A 12,888-nucleotide genomic window follows, 5' to 3' on the forward strand; every position below is an offset into this window, starting at 1 on the left:
CATTATTATCTGAGAGACAAGGCTTTCTGGGTACTGGTACGATGATTGCTTTTTTCCACAGTGCTGGAATAGAGTGAGAGCCAACAGACTTCTGAAAGACAGGGCACCATGCTGGTGTTAATTACTCCGCGCACGTTTTTAGAAGAGAGGCAGAGATGCCATCGGGACCAGAAAGTTCATGAACTTTCATTAGAAGTAAGTTCATTAACCTAAGTAAAATATCAGAATCACTTTTTGATCATTTGTCTCTTATCACACCTATGGCTAGTTAACCCCTCAAGACAATTTTTCTAAACTGTTAAACTACCACTAGCTCATACCTACTTTTTAACATGTGTATGATCCATCCTTAGGTTCTTGTTGAAATGCAGTCACTGGAGTGCAATACTCCTTCTAACAGTGCTACCACAATGTTAGAGGTAACCATGTTACAGTTCAGACCATTCCTGTTCTCCTCAACCTCCCTGATAACTCCTCCTCCTACTTTTCACACCAGCAGGATCACTTAATGTGAGCTATTATTTTTATTCCCTTTAAAATTCCTGTCTTAACTATTGTTGCTTTGATTTTAAAAGTATTATCATAACAACAGTAGGCACTTCTTCATGCAAAAGGTTTTTTGACTCATGTTGTCAAAGCTGATACCATCTCTGTCATCATGAAATGACATGATAATATCCTCAGATCAATTAGCTTCTGAAAAAACATAATGTTTAAAGGGGAATATTTTTATAACCAAGTATGACAACTTTTTAATATCAGCAATCAATGGTGAGCTTCTACTGCAGAATTTTTTCTATTATGATTTTTTTCATTAGAAATAATTATAAGGAAACACACATTTACTATGTTTATTTTATTATGTTATTTTATTTATTGTTAATTTATTTAATTGTTATTTTATTATGTTTATTTACATAAATGACTAAGGATTACTTTAAGTTAGTGGCTCCCATTAAAATTTGGATAATTATGTTTAAAGATTATTATTATTGCTTACACTTATATAGTGCTTTTCTGGACACTCCACTCAAAGTGCTTTACAGGTAATGGGGATCCCTTCCACCACCACCAATGTGCAGCATCCACCTGGATGACGCGACGGCAGCCATAGTGCACCAGAAAGCTCACCACACACCAGCTCTCAGTGGGGAGGAGAGCAGAGTAATGTAGCCAATTCATAGATGGGGATTATTAGGAGGCCATGATTGGTAAGGGCCAATGGGAAATTTGGCCAGGACGCCGGTATTACATCCTACACTTTTCGAGAAACATCCTGGGATTTTTAATGACCACAGAGAGTCAGGACCTCGGTTTTACATCTCATCTGAAGGACGGCGCCTGTTTACAGTACAGTGACCCCGACACTATACTGGGGCATTAGGACCCACATGGACCGCAGGGTGAGCGCCCCCTGCTGGCCCCACTAACACCTCAAAGATAGTTTTGCAATAGACTCATTTTCTAGTCAGACATGTTTTCACTTGGGGAACAGCCCTATTAGAAATGGAATAACCTAATATGAACTTTATTTAGGTCATTCATTCATACGTTCATTCATATTTCAATTTACTTTCAAAATGGATGCTCCAATTTTAAATAATAATTTATTTATTGGAACAGGATGCACTTGTGACTTGTTTTTATTTTTTTCACAATTTTTGTTAAATTTCAATGGAGATTGGCATGGTGGTTAGCTATCAGCACAAAGCATCCCAGGGTCCCATTATGTCTAGATTACATTCCTAAATAATGCAACTTATACCAAAATTACTCAATATCTTGGATTTAATATCCATGAGAATTAATGTAATTAGCTTGAGGTATGTTCCCAACATACATTCAGACGTGCAAATACAGTATATACTGTATAATTAATATATGAATAACCCATAAAAAGCAAATAGTAACAGAATCACCGGCACCTTTCCAGCTGTGGTCTAGTCGAAGCCAACGAAGTTATTCTTTGCTATAGGGTAGATTTGTTCCACACACTGTTCATTTTTAAATTAGTGTTCACACCTAAATATACTGTTTGGATCACTTAAGTACTGCATTGCATTGTGGTAAGAACTCAATTCATAATCAAATTAATATTTCATAATCTGAATCTGGTCCTAATGCCCCAATATAATGACGGGGACACTATACTGTAAAAAGGCGCCGTCCTTTGGATGAGATGTAAAAAATGGAGGTCCTGACTCTGTGGTCATTAAAAATCCCAGTGTGTTTCTTGAAAAGAGTAGGGGTGTAACATCGGCGTCCTGGCCAAATTTTCCATTGGCCCTTACCAATCATGGCCTCCTAATAATCCCCATCTATGAACTGGCTTCATCACTCTGTTCTCCTCCCCTGGTGAGCGCTCTTCCGCACTATGGCTGCCGTCACATCATTCAGGTGGGCTGCACACTGGTGGTGGTTGAGGGGATCCCCATTACCTGTGAAGCGCTTTGAGTGGAGTGTCCAGAAAAGCGCTATATTGTCACGCCCAGTACACCTAGAGGGCACTCTACTTCTGTTCTGTTCCTAGTTCCCTGTGATTATTCATGTCTTTCCAGTGTGTCTTGTTGTGTAGTCTATTTACTTCCTGTGTCTGTTCTGCTCCTGGCTCAGCATTGAGGGTATGGATGTCATGAGATCTGCCTAGCTCCAGGTCACTCCTGTCCATGGCCTGAGGGCATAGGTTTCTTATCGACATCGTTCAACCCCCTGAGCCTGGGCTAACCCCCGTCTTGCCCCTTTTACTGCGACACATTGGGTCTTTACTGCTCTCCTTGTCATTCCACGGCTTGCCCTTCCGACATCCCTGACATATATACTGTAAGTGTAAGCAATTATTATTATTATTATTATTATTATTATAATAGACATTTTGTTTCTTGGACATTGTAAAATATTGTTTTATAAAATGACCAACTTCTTAAACCCCATAACATGAATAATGTCATGCAGTATTTTTAAGAACTCTTCCCACTTATATTTAGATCTATAGCTCTAAATTGTACATTAGTGTTTTCACTGCCTAAAAGGTATGTTTTTAGCTCATTTACTGAACCCAACCACCCATCATCATAGCCTTCATTTCTTCACCTTACTATAGTTTTTAAATGTTCTTTGTCATTTAGCAGCATGAATATAAGATCAGCACTCAAGGAAAGCACAGAGGGTGACTTCACATTAACAAATTATGTACAATGAAAGAACAGATGATATCTCAGTGGTTTACAGAAAAAAATAATACAGAATGTAATCTTGTCATACTGGCAATGACTTCATCATCGAAAGGATATCAGTGCCAATTCTTTTTTTTCTGCTTTCACCCTTAAGCCTTCATGTGCATACTTGTTATGAATGGGAGGGTATAATACATTTAGAAACAATGGGTGGAAACTAAGCTGTTTGATTACAGACAGGTGAACAGAGCATCAAATTGAATTTTCTTGTTTACTGAAGTTAAAGTCTTGGTAACTTTGTTAAACACATTGAAAAATAGGATAAAATGACAGAAAAAAGACACAGGAAGTGACAGGAAGGGTACAGGAAAGAAAGAGAGAGATGGAGAGAAGAAACATCATTGCCTTGTTGTGATCAGTCTTAGAGACAACTCAGACAACTCAGTTGCTGCTTCCCCATAAAGCATTGCTTTAGTTGTGCCTTTTTCAGACTGGCTTCTGTCAGTCTTCACTCTCTGGTATGGATATACTACTATACAAGACAAAGGGTTGTGGCAATGACACAGAGAATTATAGGGTTTGACTTACCATCAGTCAATGAGATCTACACCATCCGATGTTGTTTTAAACCCCAAATTATCATTCCAACCATCCCAGCCACAAACTGTTCTTTCCCCCATATTCTGGCAAATGGTAACTCAGCATTAAAGCACAGATTGCTCTTACTCCTACTAGGAGTAACAATAACTCCTACCCTAAAGTAGAATGCATCACTAACAGGTAACTGTGCAATGGTTCAGAATTCAACGCACCTCTACACTACACTTTTATTTGGCTGCCATGTATGTATTGTTCTGTGTGCTTACCATTCTGTATTAACCATTGCATGTTGCTGTGCTATGTTGCATAATGGTCACCTGTGACTGTCTATTATTTATTGACTGTTTTGTAATCATTCACACATGCAGACAGCTACAGCACTTTAATCACACAGATAAGAAGAGAGCAGAAACATTGAAAGGCATTACAGTACATCTGAGGGTCTCATACAGAATAACATCCAGTATCACGCTAGCAGTTGAGACAGGCTGATAGCTGTTTGTCTCGTATTTAGTTTCATTAGTTCCCCCCACTCCTGCTTTTTATTAAAAATGCAGGACCCAGTGGGTAGGTCAAAGTTTTGAAAATAAAAGGCAATTATTAATTACTTATTTACTGATCAGTACAATGATCGAAGACCCCCCCCCCCCCTTTTTGTTTTTGGTGAGTTTTGGACTTATGATCTGAAGGCAGAAACTGCCTTGGGAGGTTTTTAAGCATTTAAAAAAATTGTCTCAGCGTGGGGTGTTTTAGGAAGCAATTAATCATAGTGTAGTCACTGAGGAGCTGGGAGGCTCTGAGGAACTCAGGCAGAGGAGGAGCAAGGCATAGTGCTCTCCCTGCAGAGTCCTGATTTGTTGATCTCTCCTGTCAGCTAGGTTTAAAGGGATTGCAGCGCTCTGAGAGAAGCCATCCTAGTGCTGTCTACTAGTGCCAGGTAACTAGTGAGGAGTGGTGTCACAGGGAGGGCAAGAGGGGTGCCCAAGTGAGTCCTTTTAAAACTAAATGATGGCTCAGCCACAATTGCACTTAGGTGCAAAGATGATGGTATATTATGACAATGCTCCCCACAGACAATTTATATATAGCAAAACAAAAAAAAAACCACAACAAACAAAGTTGAATTAGTACACACACAAAAAAAACCCTTTCTCTAAGAAAGAGGTCAGGAGTTCTAGCACACTTAGGTCCTATCAGCTCCACACTGTAGCGATAGCGAGACTAAAACCCAGTTAGATCTCTCCCCCCTTCCTAAAAAGGTACCATATAGCCCTGCCCCCTTGGACTGTACCACTGTTACAAAATTATGGAGCTGCATTTCACCCCAGATAAACTAATTTCCCTAACATGGGAATTCCTTCTTTCTTTTAAAGAATAGTGTAAACAGAATGTACAAAAAAACACCAACCCTGAATACATTTCACTTATTTTTAACCTTTACCAGAAGATGTGCGCATGCACCACTCCACGTTGACGTTATAAAGCCAAGCTGAAATCGGGTATCAGGTTTGGACCCAAGAGGCCACCATACCAGGAAGTCGGACAGCAACACGGAAGAGACAAACAGACAGAGCGCTCTCTCACACAGATAAGTACAAATAAAGAGAAACAGAGTTTGTGTTTGTGTCCCTTCAGGTAACAGAAACGGATTTTGAAATAAGAGGTGATAATGTATTGCGTGTATGAAAATAGAAACTGCTAGCCAAGCCCGGAGTATGCACCCTCATGAGCTGGCTAGCAGACAGGAAAGTGTATGCGAGATCGTGTGTAACTCAAGATGGATAATGAGTGTCTTGTAATGTACTGTCTGCAGACGGTGATAGAGATCCCTCTGTCACAAGTGGGAAGTAAATTGTCAGGGAACCGTTCGGTAGAATAGGAGGATCCTTACACGTAACTGTGAATCCTGCAGAATGTGGAGTAGCACAGGGACAATTCCAAACACGTAATCCAGGGGCTTGGTCAATTGGAGGAGCAATGAGTCCAGTAACGATGGAAATCCAAGAAAGACGATCCAAAAAACGAAATCCAAAGAGCATAGTCGAAAGGCAGGAGCAAAGAATAGGAACCGGGAGATCAGTCAAAAAGGTTAGAAACACACAAGAGAATACTACAGGAGGCTTCTCAATAGTGAGCATGGGTTGGTGCGTGAGGGGAACTTTAAATACTGAAGGTAAAGGGGTGTAGTTGGATAATTGGTCTGGGAGTGAGAATTTGAGGAATCTGGTGCATGTGGGGATGTGATTGGATCATATTGGAAAGAGATTGTGAAACAGTGGGTTTGGGAATGTAACGGCGTTTGCGAGGGAGAGTGTGGGGCATGACATAAATGCAGTAGCTGACCAGGTTCTTGCTGTGCCTGACAGCTGGTAAGGAAAACAAGGTGGAAGAGTGGTGTTGGCCAAAAGAGATCAACAGAGAAAGGGTTTACACAGGCTATAAATCCTTGAGGGGATTTATCTATGCTGGAAGAGGCAAAATAGCCAAGGCTGGTTACAAGAGTGAAACCAGCTGGTTATACAGTAAATCCCAGAGTTGATTTACAGGTTTTCAGGAGGGAACAAAATGTTCTAGTTCAAACTCTGTGGAGTTAGAGTGCAAAAGAAAGAAAGGGTTAAAAGTCCCAGATAATATGCTCAGGGTGAGAAAGAGATGGGTTATAAAGTTCTCAGTTATAAAGGCAGACCAAATGGATTCAAGACTATCCAGTAAGGCAAACCAAGTAGCAGGTGACCCTGAGAGAAGGCAGGATCAGAAGAGTATGAGCTTAATGGGTTGCTCTCCTCGGACTTGGCACTGTAACGAACAGTTCTTTCCGGGCCCTATGCGGACGACACCATCCAGAATAGTGAAGACACAAGGGGAAAAATAGTCATGCAGGAAGGGGGTCTGGAGACAGGGGGCGTGTCCATACAGTGCAGGTGTCCAGGGGAAGTGAATCCAGGTGAACAATCCATGTAGGAAATCCAAAAGAGTAATCCGAGACAAAGGGTAGAGTCCAAGGCCAGGGGATCCATCCAGGGAATTAAAACACGAACCGGGTCGGATCCGGCGAGGGGAACCAGGAACTAGGAACAGAAAGTTAAAAGCATAACGGAGCCAGACGCAGCAAGACCCCGGGCTCTCATGATGTGGAAATCAATGAGGAACCAGGAGTGAGGTCCGCGTCTGGCTTTTAAGGGGGAACGGGAATAGGGAACAGGTGCAGACAATGGGAAGGAACGAGGAAGGGCTGGAGCTCCCTTAAGAGGAGGGGTTAGCGATCGTGACAGGCACCAAGTTTAGAGCCATGGTCTAGCCAAAGGGTTAAACAGTAGTAGCTTTTGTAGCTTTATGTGAGGAAATTCTGATTTACTCTATAATGGGAGTTCTCTTCTAGTTAGTGATGCATTTTTAGAATAGGGATATTCTTTTTGGCATCCAGGTTATTGGATGGGAGATTTAGCGCTGGGTCGTATTCTTTTATTTAGGACACGAAGTACGTCTCTTGTTGACTTCTCAAAGTGTTGTATAGTATTTTAAAAACAATGTTAAGATTCTGGGATTTCTGGGTCAGTAAAACAAGGAGTTTCAGTGGCCTACCTTGGACAACATTATATAGTTTAACATTTAATGTTGAGTGTTCTGTAACTTTGGAATTTCACTGCTCTGATGGATTGGCTCTGATCTGACCAAAATGTCAGATTTCACAGCATTTAACTTTATTAAAATGTGTGTCGCATATTGTGTTGAGAGAGGTTTCACATTTTTGCATGTTTTCAGTATTCACCTATACAGTACACCAACAGTCAAGTCAAAGAGTGTAGATGTATATTTTGCTCTAATCCAGCTGAGGAAAATTAAGATCACCCACAATAACCACTTTTCTTTCATTTTTTATATTCACTGATATTGTATTGCTCATAATCAATCTGTCATCTGTTTCTATTGTTTCTATTCTATTATCTATTGTTTTAGTGATTCTAAATCTCTACTGTAAATCACTAAATTCCTTTTTTGTTTCTCTTAGGTTTTATTTCTGCATTACTCTTTGTATATCTCACTTGGAGAATTTCTTTGGATTATCTGCCATCCCATTCCAGTTTAAGTGTTAATGAATTTCTCATTATATACTGATATAGTATATCATATGTAACTGGTACCCAGTTGCTTTCTGATGCCTTCTTTAGTCCACCACATCCTCAGACATGTGTTGTGTAGACACATTAGCATTTGTATTTTTTCAAGGTCCAGCTATAGCACGATTCCTAAGAAGACCCCTAATTTAGTATTGTTCTTTAGTTCACTCCTTATAATTTGTTTAAAATTTTATGTTAATGTTAATTGGGTCTGCTCTTCGGCAGCATTGAACGTCTGAGACCCAGACACACAGTGTGTTGTTGTTGACTGAAGGTCCACCATAAACGTCTCACTTGCAGTGTTTCTGAGAATAGAGTCTCCAGCACCTACCACTTCTCTTTTTTTCTTTCTAAACACCTCTAACACTTTCATGTTTCTTCCTTATTGTCATCGGTAATTAACATTTTATTTTTTGTAAGCTGTTTTCTTTTTTAAGCCAATTGATATCCTGAGAGGTATATGCAACATTCCTTTTTACTTACTCAGATTTTGCTATAAACTGGAATTTATTTTTCCTTGTGATATATTGGTCTTCAGTTGCTCTGCTTCACTTAAATTGCACACTAGCCAAAGAAAAGCACTGTCTGGATGGGAGATTTAATGCCAGTTAATGCCACCAAATTCACACACAAATCTTTGTAACTAGCTCTCTGGATTAAAACATATGCCTGGATATTGCATCCTGTTTAGTACACACAATATCCGCAAGTATGGAGGAAACTGGAGCACTCTGAGAAAACCCACACAATCATGGGGAGACAATACAAAACCATACAAGACTCGGCAATTCAGAATCAAACCAATGAGCTACCCAATACAGTAGTTATCTGAAGGGCATACTACAGACATATTGTTCTTAGAGGTTATATGAAACTTTTGACTCTCATTAACAAGCTGACTCTTTTTTTCATCTTTGTAACATGGCTTGCACCTATTTCTGTTCTATTCAAGGGTCCCTCTACGAAATAATTTAGCATGATTTCTGGACATCATTATTGTGATTCTCCACTGGCTGGACACCTGTAGAAAATGTTTTCTGAAGCTGCAGTGAGTTCAGAGTGCAACTGCAATACGTTTCACCTTTTCTAGACAGCAGATAATTTATCCACTTTTCACTTTCTCTAGCACAGTCTCATTGGACTCATTGTTCTGACTCTGCCTTAGGATCTTGCTCGGGTCCCACTCAGTTTAAATGGATTGCATCATTGGGCCTTGGCTTTAAGATCTTCCTTTGTGCCTCCACTGTGTCTCTCCAGCTTTGAACCATGCTCCTTTCTTGACTATGATTATAGTTTGTGTTTTGTCTGTGTGCTACGCCTGGCTGCTGCTACCAAACTAACCTGTTCAAAGTGTAGGATTTATCTTCTTACCCACAGACCGCTTTTACACTTCCACCTTAAGCATCAATCATTAGAAAGCTCTCTTATGATTCCCTGGCAGGAATTCTTAGTCCTCCCACCAAAGAAGGCAGCAGTGGTTAATTTGCAAAGCCAAATTAACTGATCCTGGGACACCAGGCTTCTTCTAGGAATTCTTAGTCCTCCCACCAAAGAAGGCAGCAGTGGTTAATTTGCAAAGCCAAATTAACTGATCCTGGGACACCAGGCTTCTTCTAGGTTGCAGCAATGGGCTCATGAACAGCTGCAGGATCCTCCAGTATTACAGGTTTTCCAGTATTATAGGTGAAGGAAGTCACTGGTGTAGAGGTGAGCAGGAAAGCTGCTTTTTGCCTCACCACTAGTATCAATATACTGTACAGTACAGTAGATGAAGAAAAAATCTGGGCCCAGGACAGAACCTCACAGGACTCCCTTAGCACCTGGCAGAGGCTGTGAAACAAATCTGTCTGATTTTTCATAGGCTTTTGTAAGTAATTCCGAGGCCATGCAAAGCAGTACATATCAAGACCAATACTACGCTGCTTTTTCAGAAGGCTCGAACGATGGTATCAAAAGTCTTAGATAAATCTACAAATATAAATTTGCACAAGTGGGATTTTATTTATAACTGTTGTACTATCATCGAGAATTTTAAAGGCTGTTGTAAAAGATCCATGCGCAAAATGAAAACCAGACCACAAATCAAATAAAATATAGAAGCTGTCTAAATAAGAGCACGTTAATACATTTTTCTGTGATGTTAGAAAGGCAGGGCAAAATGGATATATTGATGCAGCCGCAAAGACTGAACATCAAAATTCATTACCGTATCAAGATGACTCTGGCGTGCCGTGGTACACTGCTCAAAGAATCTTCACTGGACAAAGAAGATTGATGGGTTGCACATGGGGTGTGTTAGATATTAGTTAAAATATTAGCTTCATATAATCTGTTGTTCTATTTCTTCAAATCCACTTAATATGGAATATTAATATGGAATCATGTAACTAAAGGAGAATTTTGAAAACAAAAATGAGTTTCTGAATGTCATTAGAAATATTCATTTATGGATATAAATATAATTTATTTAGCTGGTAGTGGTAGCATATTCAACTTTCTTCATAAACATCTGCGTCAAATTTTTCCACTGGTTCTCTTGTTGTGGTTAATTTGAAAAAGCTCTAACATATTTAACTAGATTTTTCGGCCCAATTGTTGTAATGGAAAATGAAATGCTTGTAGTCTATAATTTAGCTTAATCTAATTTATAATTTAGATACAAACTAAGATGCTTTGGTTCAGTGCTAAAACGCTTGCCTGCTACAGTGCATGGAAGGTCCGGGGTTTGATTCCTGTTCAATGCACAACTTTTATTTTTAACAAATAAAGACTCTTTCTGCTTTGATCCATTTTAGAGAACGTGGGTGTAGCATGTTAATTGTTCTACTGCTGGTTTCTGTACAGAGTGAGTTTTTATGGGCATGTGGGTGTGTGGATCATGATGCAAATGAGACTGAATTGCATAAAACAATTCGACAAAGGATGGATGACATCTCTCTGTGTTCTGTCCTGCAGTGTGAAATTCCGTAAGGATGTGTTTATGTCAGGGTTTCTGAAAGGGGTGAGTAGTTGGACCCCTGTGCAAAGCCGTGAGGAAGGGAGTTTGAGCAAAATTAAATCCAAGATTCCAAATCCAAGTCGTTAGGCAAGAGTGAAGTCAAAAGTAGGAGAACAAGGTCGGGTAGACAAACACAGACTTACCCAGTGTCCCCGACTCTATACCGGGGCATAAGGACCCACATGGACTGCAGGGTGAGCGCACACTGCTGGCCTCACTAACACCTCTTCCAGCAGCAACCTTAGTTTTTCCCAGGAGGTCTCACTTCCAGGTACTGACCAGGCTCACACCTGCTTATCTTCAGTGGGTTGCCAGTTGTGAGTTGCAGAGTGATATGGCTGCTGGCTATCTTACACCCAAAGAAGGCTCCACAGCTGAAACGTTGTGTTTTCTTAAACCTATTACTTGTGTCTGTGTATGATATATGTTTATAATCAAATTAAAATTAATATTAACTGTTTTCTAATTACATTTTACTTAATTTAGTATTAAGACAATTACAGATTATTTTATTGCATATGTCAACCTGAAAATACCACATCACACTCACAACAGGCTACAACAATAAACTATTTTTTATATATCCAGCTGAGTAATCTTGTTAAGTGAAACAGTCCAACTTTTATTTTTAATATTAATGTAATAGGTTTAATCATACTGCAACATGATAAATTAATAAAAATGTCAATATAATACACAGATTAATTTTTATTATTGGAAAAAGGTTATACCCAGTGGGTTGGGCTTTGCCTGGGATTCAAACCCAGGCATTTCACCCGTCTGCTCAGAATTCTTCTACTGAACAACTAATGCCTCACACTGACGAGGTTAAAGTATGCCACTGTAAGTCATTCAAAACTACTGCAAAGGAACAAGTAATAGGTTTATTCCATGCTGAAAAGAGAAGAGAGAAACGTGTTTTTATTATTTGTTCCTTTGCAGTCTACACATGTTGACGCAGCTATCCACCTGAACTAATTCAAAACTACTCTTTTTGGATAGTTATTTCTTTTAAACATATTTTTAAAACTTCTATACGTACAGTAATATACTGGTACAAATGGGGGGTTAAGAAACTGGTAAAAATCAGCAATTGACCAAGCGGTTTAGTCAATCAATGATATAATTATTCATGACCCTCAACTTGTACGTGATTTCTAACCATATACCCGAGCGGCTGGTATAACTAGAGGAACATGAATTCTTTGTTGAGAGGAGTAATAATCCAGAACTTGGTTAAAACCAACATTTATTATAATGCCAAAACACACAAAGTAAACTACACACAACATATAACACACAAGTTACATTATATTCAGTATTTACAGACAATGCATTTCAGAAGCCTAACATACTGGTCACCCAGAAAAACTCAAACTGCCACTAAGAACTAAAGTCTTAATATGCCGGCAGAAGCCACAATAAGAGATAAGCTGCCTTCTAACTAAATAGAAAGCAACCTGCACTTAAATCTCTCTCTCTGCACCCTGGAAAATAAATGGGAGCCTACATCCCTATCCATAAAATGCACCCTAATCAGGAAAAATGTTCCTTATTGAGGTATATTTTACCCAGGACACCCAAGTTCCCTAAAAACACAGAATAACACGCTCTAATAAGGTTCAAATACTTTGCTCCAGTCAGGTTTGGTTTGGATGATCAAGAATTAGGGGCTCTTGCCTTGCACAAGTCCCAACTCCTCTGGACTCCTCTCTCTGCTCTCCTTGTTTTTTCCTTCTTCCTCCCCTTCCTCTCCTGAGTGAACATCTTCCCCCAAGCAGTCCGCATCTTAAACAGCTCAAATTAGCACCTCCACATATTAGCACCTGTACTTTAATGTCCTGTCTTGGCTGTATTATAATGTCTAGTGTCTGAACTTATTGTCTATGTCTGTTTGTCATTTGTGCATTTTATTCTTTTCTCTTTCTCTAATGTTACTGGGTACAGCTGAACAAGTAAGCATTCCAATACACTTGTTGCATATGGCAAATAAAGAAAT

The sequence above is a fragment of the Lepisosteus platostomus genome, chromosome 1 (genome assembly GCF_059453375.1).
Source record: "Lepisosteus platostomus isolate fLepPlt1 chromosome 1, fLepPlt1.hap1, whole genome shotgun sequence".
NCBI lineage: Eukaryota > Metazoa > Chordata > Actinopteri > Semionotiformes > Lepisosteidae > Lepisosteus > Lepisosteus platostomus.